The 13,302-nt window shown below is 47.4% G+C and overlaps 1 long non-coding RNA gene across 20 annotated transcripts in view; it reads right to left on the bottom strand.

Annotated features, from left to right (window-relative positions):
* LOC143295679 (uncharacterized) overlaps nt 1-13,302 on the bottom strand; it is a 79,762-nt gene that overhangs the window by 18,284 nt on the left and 48,176 nt on the right. For 9 of the 20 annotated variants that reach the window (XR_013057060.1, XR_013057058.1, XR_013057054.1 and 6 more), the window contains one exon: nt 12,920-13,078. The exons of 7 other annotated variants lie outside the window; for them this stretch is intronic. This is a non-coding gene — a long non-coding RNA (uncharacterized LOC143295679). Of the gene's footprint in view, nt 1-6,082; nt 6,439-12,919; nt 13,079-13,302 lie in introns of those variants that run through there. 4 more of the 20 variants (XR_013057049.1, XR_013057052.1, XR_013057050.1 and 1 more) reach the window with 3 other exon arrangements.

Below are 13,302 nucleotides of genomic sequence, written 5' to 3' on the forward strand. Positions count from 1 at the left end.
AGTGGCAGCCCATTAACAGAGAAGGAGAAGGAGAAGACGACGACGACATAGTGTTGCTGACAGTCCAACTGATCACACAAAACAGAATCAGGACTGCCCAACTGGATAAAACAAAAATTCAACCACGTTAACACCCAGTGACATCTGGAATGTAAAAAAGGCAGCAGCAAAACACACTTTATGGCATATCTTCATCCCCCCAAAAAAAACAAGAAAACAAAACAAAACAAAAAAAAACAAAACAAAACAAAAAAAAACAAAACCCAAACAGCACAAACACTGCGCAGTATCTGACTATACAAGTACTGTCATGATAAAAGATCCTACAGACATGGGAGCAGTGGATTCACATCCACTCCCTGCGTCCAGAGGCTGTGCATGGCAAAGCAGGGCCCAGTCCTATCTCCTTCCACCCTCCTGACCTTCCCCAACCCAAGCCAGGAACTCAATTCCCTTCTGAGCACAATGAGCCAGATCTGAGTCAAGTATCTTTCCCGCAAAGACAAGCAACACCAAGCCGAAACGGGGGCCTCGAACCCTGATCACTGGTGAACACTGGATCACAAGTCCAACACCTGACTCACTCTCCCACCGTACCTCTATGTACTTTCTACATTAGTAATGAAATTTAGAAGTTAAAAAAAAAAAAAAAAAAAAAAAAAATCTTTTTTGAAGACAAAAAGCTGTGCTGCTGACCTGCCGACCAGACAAGACAGGCAAACAAAGGGACAGCACCCAGTGCAGGGTGTGTGGCACGCTTCTCTGACCTTCTTGATAAGAGAACCAGTCACACAGGTTCTCCCACACCCCACAGCTTCTGAGCAACCCGCACAGTGGGGGCCCAGTGCTCTGTCTGACTGGCCAGCCAGTGTCCAATGGTTCAGTTCCTGTACTGGTCTGTCTGACTGGCCAGCCAGTGTCCAATGGTTCAGTTCCTGTACTGGTCTGTCTGACTGGCCAGCCAGTGTCCAATGGTTCAGTTCCTGTACTGGTCTGTCTGACTAGTCAGTGTCCTATGGTTCAGTTCCTGTACTGGTCTGTCTGACTAGCCAGCCAGTGTCCAATGGTTCAGTTCCTGTACTGGTCTGTCTGACTAGCCAGCCAGTGTCCAATGGTTCAGTTCCTGTACTGGTCTGTCTGACTAGCCAGCCAGTGTCCAATGGTTCAGTTCCTGTACTGGTCTGACTGACTAGCCAGCCAGTGTTCTATGGTTCAGTTCCTGTACTGGTCTGTCTGCCTAGCCAGTGTCCTCTGGTTCAGTTCCTGTACTGGTCTGTCTGACTAGTCAGTGTCCTATGGTTCAGTTCCTGTACTGCTCTGTCTGACTAGTCAGTGTCCTATGGTTCAGTTCCTGTACTGCTCTGTCTGACTAGCCAGCCAGTGTCCAGTGGTTCAGTTCCTGTACTGCTCTGTCTGACTAGCCAGCCAGTGTCCAGTGGTTCAGTTCCTGTACTGGTCTGTCTGCCTAGCCAGTGTCCTCTGGTTCAGTTCCTGTACTGGTCTGTCTGACTAGTCAGTGTCCTATGGTTCAGTTCCTGTACTGCTCTGTCTGACTAGCCAGCCAGTGTCCAGTGGTTCAGTTCCTGTACTGCTCTGTCTGACTAGCCAGCCAGTGTCCTATGGTTCAGTTCCTGTACTGCTCTGTCTGACTAGCCAGCCAGTGTCCAGTGGTTCAGTTCCTGTACTGGTCTGTCTGACTAACCAGTATTCTATGGTTCAGTTCCTGTACTGGTCTGACTGACTAGCCAGTGTCCTCTGGTTCAGTTCCTGTACTGGTCTGACTGACTAGCCAGACAGTGTCCAACTGGTTCAGTTCCTGTACTGGTCTGACTGACTAGCCAGCCAGTGTCCAATGGTTCAGTTCCTGTACTGGTCTGACTGACTAGCCAGCCAGTGTCCAATGGTTCAGTTCCTGTACTGGTCTGACTGACTAGCCAGACAGTGTCCAACTGGTTCAGTTCCTGTACACATTTTTTCACCCCCACAACCCCCCTACCACTCAACTTTGAGTGGTGATCTGGGTGTTCAAAGTCTTTCAGATGAAATGATATACCGAGTACACATGCACAGAATGCACTCAACACATGTAAAGGAACACACAGTGTCTGACACGGTTGTTCCTGGAAATAATTCCATGGGAAAATCCGCCGTGGTACTAAAAAAGACAATTGCAGGATAAAAAATGTTTAAAGGTATATACACTCACAAGCAGGAAATTTTTTTTTTTAATAATAAAAATAATGTGTGCGTGGCTGCAAGGTGCGCTCCCCAGGGAGAAGAGCCAGACACTGACACACAGCAATCTGTTGTGGTGAAAAGTGGTACAACTGTCCCTACATTGACACACAGCAATCTGTTGTGGTGAAAAGTGGTACAACTGTCCCTACATTGACACACAGCAATCTGTTGTGGTGAAAAGTGGTACAACTGTCCCTACATTGACACACAGCAATCTGTTGTGGTGAAAAGTGGTACAACACAACTGCCCCTACACTGACACACAGCAATCTGTTGTGGTGAAAAGTGGTACAATACAACCATCCCTACATTGACACACAGCAATCTGTTGTGGTGAAATCCTAGAAAATTTGACTGGACGAAAATTATAACTTTTAATATTTTTCTCACTAAAAACATCATTTTGGAGATAAAAAAAAAAAAAAAAAAAAAAAAAACCATGGTGATCTATATGGTGGTCAATCAAGCAATCAATCTCAAAACAAAAAAAAAAAAAGAAAAAAAAAAGAAGAAAAAAAAAGGAGTAAACGTCATTATCATTATCAAAAGACATTCTATACCACACGTCTACTGATCATGACCAGTTCAAGGTGACAGATTTTCTGTCAAAGCGGTCACACAACCATACCACTGTCCTCCTCTCTCCCTACTGACCACCCTGGCTTCTAGAAAGTACTACCGCCAGTCACACCTCAGCACAGTACTCACCTCAAGGTGGAGCTCACATCCACTGAACCATAATACCCACAGAATCTCCACCACACACACACAAACACACATACTCCCCCAACCACCGTGTTACATCACAAATGTTGACAGCCAGTAAACACTGTGTTTGAACAAAATAATGAAACTGGATCAGGCCTCAAACTGCTCAATACTTTGCCTCGGAAGGAAATGTACATGAAGGAGGAGGGAGGGAACTGGGTGTGTATGGGGGGGGGCGGGGTGCGGGGGGGGGGGGGGGGGGGAGGGGACCAAGGCTCCAGCACTGTTCTCTCTGTGCTAACAACCCTTGGGCAAACAGTTCAATACACACACTCTCTCTCTCTCACACACACACACACTGTCTCTCACACACACACACTCTCTCTCACACGCACACACACGCACTCTCTCTCTCTCATATACTCTCTCTCTCTCTCTCTCTCTCACACACTCTCTCTCTCTCACACACACTCTCTCTCTCTCTCTCTCTCTCTCACACACGCGCTCTCTCACACTCTCTCTCTCTCTCTCACACTCATCTCTCTCTCTCTCTCACACACACACACACACACACACACACACTCACACACACACACACACACACACACTCACTCTCTCTCTCTCACACACACACACAGGCCGCCTCCAATGCAGAGCAGCTATTCAGTCTATGAGGAGATTTTTTAATTGACTATTTAATCAAACTGCCACACAAATAATTTGTTCCCTAACATAGCCCCTAGCATCACACTGCAACTATTAATTTGTTCCCTAACATAGCCCCTAGCATCACTTTGCAGCTATTAATTTGTTCCCTAACATAGCCCCTAGCATCACTTTGCAGCTATTAATTTGTTCCAAAACATAGCCCCTAGCATCACTTTGCAGCTATTAATTTGTTCCAAAACATAGCCCCTAGCATCACTTTGCAGCTATTAATTTGTTCCCTAACATAGCCCCTAGCATCACTTTGCAGCTATTAATTTGTCCCCTAACAGCCCCTAGCATCACTTTGCATCACTTTGCAGCTATTAATTTGTTCCCTAACATTGCCCCTAGCATCACTTTGCAGCTATTAATTTGTTCCCTAACATAGCCCCTAGCATCACTTTGCAGCTATTAATTTGTTCCCTAACATAGCCCCTAGCATCACTTTGCAGCTATTAATTTGTTCCAAAACATAGCCCCTAGCATCACTTTGCAGCTATTAATTTGTTCCCTAACATAGCCCCTAGCATCACTTTGCATCACTTTGCAGCTATTAATTTGTTCCCTAACATAGCCCCTAGCATCACTTTGCAGCTATTAATTTGTTCCCTAACACTGCACCTAGCATCACTTTGCAGCTATTAATTTGTTCCCTAACATAGCCCCTAGCATCACTTTGCAACTATTAATTTGTTCCAAAACATAGCCCCTAGCATCACTTTGCAGCTATTAATTTGTTTCCAACACTGCCCCTAGCATCACTTTGCAACTATTAATTTGTTCCCTAACATAGCCCCTAGCATCACTTTGCAGCTATTAATTTGTTCCCTAACACAGCCCCTAGCATCACTTTGCAGCTATTAATTTGTTTCCAACATTGCCCCTAGCATCACTTTGCAGCTATTAATTTGTTCCCTAACATAGCCCCTAGCATCACTTTGCAGCTATTAATTTGTTTCCAACATTGCCCCTAGCATCACTTTGCAACTATTAATTTGTTCCCTAACATAGCCCCTAGCATCACTTTGCAGCTATTAATTTGTTCCCTAACATAGCCCCTAGCATCACTTTGCAGCTATTAATTTGTTTCCAACATTGCCCCTAGAATCACTTTGCAGCTATTAATTTGTTCCCAACAAAGACCCTAGCATTACTTTGCAGCTATTAATTTGTTCCCTAACATAGCCCTTAGCATCACTTTCAACATTTCCACACGATCAAACAAACCAGAATAAAGTCTCAAGTTTCATTCTGATTTAAATTAAGTTTCCGTACTGTCAGATAAAAATCATTATACATTATTTAAAGTCCACTTCTTTCATCATGCGCTGAAAATTCTATGTAAATTTCCTGCCAACAAAATACTTTATGATAAACCAAGATTTTTCTTCTCTGCATGAAAATTGTTTGCCATTTTCTGCATATCAAAACGTATTACAATGAAGCCTTATCCCTCATCAAAATTTTGAGTAAATTTCCACAAAGAGAATATTAGAAAAATTGTTTAAAGCCTAAAAGCACTGAAGCTTCTATACAGCTAAATATTAGCCTTTTTAGTCACCTAGCATTGCCGCATGGCAAAAAAAAAAAAGCTTTCTGACTTAAGTCACCTGGTATCTAAAATGAAAAAAGAGAGAAAAAACTTTCTAAAATTCATACTGCATCAAAAATAAAAAGAAAATGAAGCTTTCCTACACTCGGCATATAAAATGATGGGGGAAAAAACCTAAAACCAAGCAAAGAAAAACTTTTTTACTTTTATGTCACTTGCATCTATAATGGAAAAAAAAGCCTTCTTACTGAAAAGTAAAAACTAAACTGAAAAAGCAAAACAGAAAAGTTTTCTCACTTAAATGTCACTTTGCATCTAAAATGAGAAAAAAAAGGAAAAAAAAAAAGGAAAAAAAGGAAAAAAAAATCTTTCTTCCTCAAAAGTCACCTTGCATCTAAAATGAAAAACAAAAGTCACCTACCAACCACATGGAATATAACGTTTTCTTACCGGAGTCAGAAAATACTGGCTTAAATTTAAGATATCTCACATTCACACAGAAAACTGGTTCTCATCAAAGTCACCTCCATCCCAAATTGAACACAACTGATTCTAACACACCAATGACTTCACCCAACAAACCCAGCAGCAGAGGAAGAAAAAGAGTAAAATCAATCCTTCAAGTCTGAACTCACCTAGTTGTAAGCGATCCTCACAGAAAATACAATGTCTTTTGAAAAAAAAAAAAACCCAAAAAACAAGGCTTCAACTGATAATCTAATGAATCCACACACACACACACAAATATATATCCCTTCCAATGTCAGACCTGTTTCAGAATTGACCAGACTCACCTTGAAGAATACAAGCAATTCACACAAAGTATAAAAAAAAAAAAAAAAAAAAAAATTAAAGAAAAAAAAAAAAGTCTCTTACAGTCTTGAAGGAGTTACAGCACGACGAGCAGGGACAGGCAGACAAACCCGACAGAAAATGACTGTCAGAGAAGTCTGATCCCCCCATCCAACTCCAGGACGTCTCTTCCCCCCCTAGGGCCTGTGACCACCTTGTCCTGACTGAGGGCCAGCCCCCACTGCCTGTGGCCCCGAGGCCTTCCCGCCCTTCCCATCAGGCCCCGGGGGCCCAGAGAGACCCACGGTCCCCCGTTAGATAACGCAAATCCCAGTTTGCCTCGCAAATTCCTTCCCTGCCCGATAGCAACTGGTTGGTGGGGTTTGGAGATAAAAAGTCTCCTCCACCAAACTCACTCGGGGCCGTGTGGTCTAACCAACACACAGGGGCTTGTTATCAAAGAGAGCGGGATTCTTACTGCTCTTCAACGCCCTCCACCCCCACTTGCCCGCCCCCCTCCACCCTCTCCCCCCCCCACCCAGGATCCCACCACCCACCCACCTACCCCACTCACCAGTTCCCTCCCCCACCCAACCCCTTATCTTCAGATAAGACAGGGTGAAGCAAGACCCGAAAGCCATGCTGACAGCTGGCAAACATTGACATTTGTTGTCCCACACAACGGGCGGGAGGATCTTGAATGGAATTCAAATATCAATTTTCAGTCGTTATCCTTGCCAGCAAATGAAGACTGTGGGTGAACACCAATTAGCTGCTGTCAAGCAAGTGAAAACCAATCAGCTGTTACAAAGTATCACAAAGAATGTGAAGCCATCCTGAAGAAGACAGCCCGGCAAAGAGTCAATGTGGACGGTGAAACAGCTGGCTGTGGCAGTGTTCAACTCATCACTGTACAACTGGGGGCAGCAGACAATAATGTCAAAGTCCACAGCTCACCTCCCAAGTTTGACTGGAAAATCAAACCGAGTGTCTAGTCAATCAGATGAGACAATAAACCAAGGTCCCATGAACAGCACACACTCAGAGCACTGAAAAAGAACCCATGGCAATAAAAGTGTTGTCCCCTGACAGACACAGAAATATATATATGGAAGCACTCAAGGCCTGACTGTTGTGTTGGCTTATGAAGGAGAAGGCTGTACTTAGGGGAAGCTAGCTGAGACAGCACAAGACAGAACAGCTATACCTGAGGGAAGCTAGCTAAGACAGCACAAGACAGAACAGCTATACCTGCGGGAAGCTAGCTAAGACAGCACAAGACAGAACAGCTATACCTGCGGGAAGCTAGCAAAGACAGCACAAGACAGAACAGCTATACCTGGGGGAAGCTAGCTAAGACAGCACAAGACAAAACAGCTATACCTGGGGGAAGCTAGCTAAGACAGCACAAGACAGAACAGCTATATCTGGGGGAAGCTAGCTAAGACAGCACAGGACAGGAGAATGCCTATACCTGGGGGAAGCTAGCTAAGACAGCACAAGACAGAACAGCTATACCTGGGGGAAGCTAGCTAAGACAGCACAAGACAGAACAGCTATACCTGGGGGAAGCTAGCTAAGACAGCACAGGACATGAGAACAGCTATACCTGGGTGAAGCTAGCTAAGACAGCACAGGACATGAGAATGGCTATACCTGGGGGAAGCTAGCTAAGACAGCACAGGACATGAGAACAGCTATACCTGGGGGAAGCTAGCCAAAACAACTCAAGACAGGCAGCAACAGAGATCTCCAGAGGCAGCTTTATGTACCATGGGACATGAAGAGGAATCACAAATCAACCAGCCAGAACTGACACAAACTGGATCCTGAAGGAGTTCGTTTCGGATGAAGAATGCATATATGCCTGTATGTGTATTGGTGCATGCATGCACACACACATATGTTTCTCTGTTTGACATTAATGATGGCTGCATATACTGATGAGTACATGCTCAAACTCTGCTCATACCAGGGAGGGAAGGGGGGGGGAGAGAGACAGAGATGGTGGAAGGAAGGAGGGAGAGACAGAGATGGTGGAGGGAAGGAGGGAGAGAGACAGCAGAGGGAAGGAGGGGGGGGGGGAACACACACACACACACACACACTGAAGGAAAAGGGAAGTGTGAAGGGAGGGAGAGAGACAGAGACAGTGGATGGGAAGGAGGGAGAGAGACAGAGACAGCGGAAGGAACGAGGGAGAGACAGAAGGGAAGGAGGGAGGAGAGACAGAGACAGCAGGGGGAGGCAGAGAGGAGAGAGACAGAGACAGTGGAGGGAAGGAGGGAGAGACAGAGACAGTGGAGGGAAGGAGGTCACCCCACACACATACCCACCCCAGGTCACCCCACACACATACCCACCCTAGGTCACCCCACACATATACCCACCCTAGGGCACCCCACACACATACCCACCCTAGGTTACCCCACACACATACCCACCCTAGGTCACCCCACACATATACCCACCCTAGGTCACCCCACACATATACCCACCCTAGGGCACCCCACACACATACCCACCCTAGGTTACCCCACACACATACCCACCCTAGGTCACCCCACACATATACCCACCCTACGTCACCCCAAACACATACCCACCCTAGGTTACCCCACACACATACCCACCCTTGGTCACCCCAAACACATACCCACCCTAGGCCACCCCACACACATACTCACCCTAGGTCACCCCAAACACATACCCACCCTAGGTCACCCCAAACACATACCCACCCTAGGCCACCCCACACACATACTCACCCTAGGTCACCCCAAACACATACCCACCCTAGGTCACCCCAAACACATACCCACCCTAGGCCACCCCACACACATACTCACCCTAGGTCACCCCACACACATACCAACCCTAGGTCACCCCACATATATACCCACCCTAGGTCACCCCAAACACATACCCATCCTAGGTCACCCCACACACATACCTATCCTAGGTCACCCCACATATATACCCACCCTAGGTCACCCCAAACACATACCCACCCTAGGTCACCCCAAACACATACCCATCCTAGGCCACCCCACACACATACCCACCCTAGGCCACCCCACACACATACTCATCCCACCCTAGGTCACCCCACATATATACCCACCCTAGGTCACCCCACACACATACCAACCCTAGGTCACACTGCACACATACCCACCCTAGGCCACCCCACACATACCCATCCCACCCTAGGTCACCCTACACATATACCCATCCCACCCTAGGTCACCCTACACATATACCCACCCTAGGTCACACTACACATACCCACCCTAGGCCACCCCCCACACATACCCATCCCACCCTAGGTCACCCCACACACATACCCATCCCACCCTAGGTCACCCACACACACACACACCCTACGTCACCCCACACGCATACCCACCCTAGGTCACCCCACACACATACCCACCCTAGGCCACCCCACACACATACCCACCCCACCCTAGGTCACCCCAAACACATACCCATCCCACCCTAGGTCACCCACACACACACACACCCTACGTCACCCCACACGCATACCCACCCTAGGTCACCCCACACACATACCCACCCTAGGCCACCCCACACACATACCCACCCCACCCTAGGTCACCCCAAACACATACCCACCCTAGGCCACCCCACACATAACCAATCCCACCCTAGGTCACCCCACACACATACCCATCCTAGGTCACTCCACACACACACCCACCCTAGGTCAACCCACACACATACCCACCCTAGGTTACCCCAAACACATAACCATCCCACCCTAGGTCACCACAAGAACTGGAGAGGGGAGGGAGAGAGAGGGGGTTCACCAACACAAAAGGGTGGCGGGATCAAAGACTGGGGGAATGGGGGTGGGGGGTGGGGGGTGGGTGGGGGGTGGATAGTGAGAGACTTGAAGGAAAGGTTATGGATTTAAGGATGGGTGTGGGTGGGTGTTGGGGGTGTGGAGGAAGAGAGGGAGGAGTAATGAACCCTAAATCCCCTTTACCTCATCTTCTGATTTTTCATCCCACCCCACCCCCAAAAAACAACCCCCCACCCCCCAAACCAACCCCCCACACCCCCACACACTAATCCTCTCTGTTCCCACTTCCGACATTGGTAAGAGCTCAAGTCGGTTCTTTTTTTTTTCTTTTTCTTTTTTTTTTTTTTGCTGGTTCTGGGGGTTCAAGGTCTCCACACACCCACTCCTAACCCCTTTTTTCTCTGTGTGTGTGTGTGTGTGTGTGTGTGTGTGTGATTATGGAAGATGTAGATGGATGCTATAGTTGTTGGAGCCCAGGTTTACCAGGAGCCTGTGTGCTGGAGACCACTACTAGCATGGAGAATCTAGAAGGGCGACTCACAAGACCGACTCAGGACAGAAGCAAGAGTGCATGTGACTACGATCGGCCAATCAAACACTTCCGTCTAGCATTTCGACCTTGACCTTGGAGTAATGTACTTAATGATTGCAACAAGGTCCAACAGGCCAGTTTTATCACTGTCATATGGATCTGCACTGGCGCACTTGTTAGTCAGCCAAATCCAAATAATTGATTAGTGCTGATTGCTCTAATTCAGTTCATCCTCCCCTTTCAAAATTTTTTTTACTCAAACCTGGCTTGGCTACTGCAGAGCTAGTCATAAAGTTTGATTAACGATAGGTCAGACACACAACTGCCAAGTCTTCCATTCAATGTACGACACACCCCGATCACCAACTGTCAAGGCTTCCATTCAATGTATGACACACCCCGATCACCAACTGTCAAGGCTTCCATTCAATGTACGACACACCCCGATCACCAACTGTCAAGGCTTCCATTCAATGTACGACACACCCTGATCACCAACTGTCAAGGCTTCCATTCAATGTAAGACAGAGTCTTCCATTCAATGTATGACACACCCCGATCACCAACTGTCAAGTCTTCCATTCAATGTACGACACACCCTGATCACCAACTGCCAAGTCTTCCATTCAATGTACGACACACCCTGATCACCAACTGTCAAGGCTTCCATTCAATGTAAGACAGAGTCTTCCATTCAATGTATGACACACCCCGATCACCAACTGTCAAGTCTTCCATTCAATGTATGACACACCCCGATCACCAACTGTCAAGTCTTCCATTCAATGTATGACAAGTCTTCCATTCAATGTACGACACACCCCGATCACCAACTGTCAAGTCTTCCATTCAATGTATGACAAGTCTTCCATTCAATGTACGACACACCCCGATCACCAACTGTCAAGTCTTCCATTCAATGTATGACACACCCCGATCACCAACTGACAAGTCTTCCATTCAATGTACGACACACCCCGATCACCAACAGTTAAACAGAAGATCCTATGGGAGTCTGTCCCCACCACTCCCCACATGCCCCCCACCCCCTCTTCAAACACACACACACATTTCACACTTTCATCCAACCTTCCAACCCCCCCTCACACTCCCTGTAGCTCACACCCACACAACAACACCACAACATGCACACCGCCAAGAAACAACAGTTACTCTTTACTAACATCAGGCCAGAAATTTATTTTTTTTTAAAGAAAAAAGAAAAAAAACAAACAAACACTGTACATGTTCCCTTGCCATGAAACATGACCACCACATCAACACATAAAAGGAGACACTTGTCTGCACTTTACAAAAGATAAAAAAAAAAAAGGAAAAAAGCAGAAAATGAAACAAATCCTTGAATCCTATGCAATGGTGGTGAGGAAGGGGGTGAAGGACTGAGAGGTGAGAGGTGAAAGGTGATAGGTGGGTGGTGGTGATGAGGAAGGAGGTGAAGGACTGAGAGGTGAAAGGTGAGAGGTGGGTGGTGGTGAGGAAGGAGGTGAGAGGTGAGAGGTGAAAGGTGAGAGGTGGGTGGTGGTGGTGAGGAAGGAGGTGAAGGACTGAGAGGTGAGAGGTGAAGGACTGAGAGGTGAGAGGTGAAAGGTGAGAGATGGGTGGTGGTGAGGAAGGAGGTGAGAGGTGAGAGGTGAAAGGTGAGAGGTGGGTGGTAGTGAGGAAGGAGGTGAAGGACTGACTGTGAGGTGAGAGGTGAAAGGTGAAAGGTGAGAGGTGGGTGGTGGTGAGGAAGGAGGTGAAGGACTGACTGAGAGGTGAGAGGTGAAAGGTGAGAGGTGGGTGGTGGTGAGGAAGGAGGTGAAGGACTGAGAGGTGCGAGGTGAAAGGTGAGAGGTGAAAGGTGAGAGGTGAAGGACTGACTGTGAGGTGAGAGGTGAGAGGTGAGAGGTGAAAGGTGAAAGGTGGGTGGTGGTGAGGAAGGAGGTGAAGGACTGACTGTGAGGTGAGAGGTGAGAGGTGAAAGGTGAAAGGTGAGAGGTGGGTGGTGGTGAGGAAGGCGGTGAAGGACTCACTGTGAGGTGAGAGGTGAGAGGTGAAAGGTGAGAGGTGGGTGGTGGTGGGGCGGAGGGGGTTGGGGGGGAACAAGAGAAAGATGAAGGTAATTAAATTAGACAATAAACCAGCTTACCACCTGAAATACCCTCAACGACAGGACAGCAGATAAAAGGAGAAAGAGAGAGAAAGAGAGAGAGAGAGAGAGAGTGTGTGTGTGTATGTTGTGTGTGTGTGTGTGTTGTGTGTGTCTGTGTGTGTCTGTGTTGTGTCTGTATATGTTATGTGTGTGTGTGTGTGTGTGTGTGTGTGTGTGTGTGTGTGTGTGTGTGTGTGTGTGTGTGTGTGTGTCTTCTGTCTGTGTGTTTCTGTGTGTGAGTGCCTGGCTGCGTGCGCTATGACTCACTGACACAAGGTGCTACTCTACACATCCAGACCACTGACCAAGGCTAAAGCCCCCCCCCCCCCCCCCCCCATCCAACAACCACAAGAAGTGGCCACATTGAGAGAAAAAAAACAAACCAAACCCATAAATGACAAAACTCACTTTGCTTCACTCCCTTATTGCCGTGTGACGACGATGACTCCACAGTGGCAGCAAACCATCAGTGCCTGGGGCTGGTCACTGCACAACCTCCACGCCCCCCCCCCCCCCCTCACCAGTCAGCGAATGGCCTCCCCTTGTTGACCTCTCCTCTGCTGTCCCCTGCAGACATGAGACCACTGTGCTGCAAGTGTCCAGTGTCAAGTGCAGTCACTGCTTTTTTTTTTTTTTTGCCTCCTTCCTCACCACCTCATGTGGAGTGATGGCCTAGAGGTAACGTGTCTGCCAAGGAAGCAAGAGAATCTGAGCACGCTTGTTCGAATCATGGCTCAGCCGCCGATATTTTCTTCCCCTCCACTAGACCTTGAGTGGTGGTCTGGATGCTA

Source organism: Babylonia areolata, chromosome 21, assembly GCF_041734735.1.
Source record: "Babylonia areolata isolate BAREFJ2019XMU chromosome 21, ASM4173473v1, whole genome shotgun sequence".
NCBI lineage: Eukaryota > Metazoa > Mollusca > Gastropoda > Neogastropoda > Buccinidae > Babylonia > Babylonia areolata.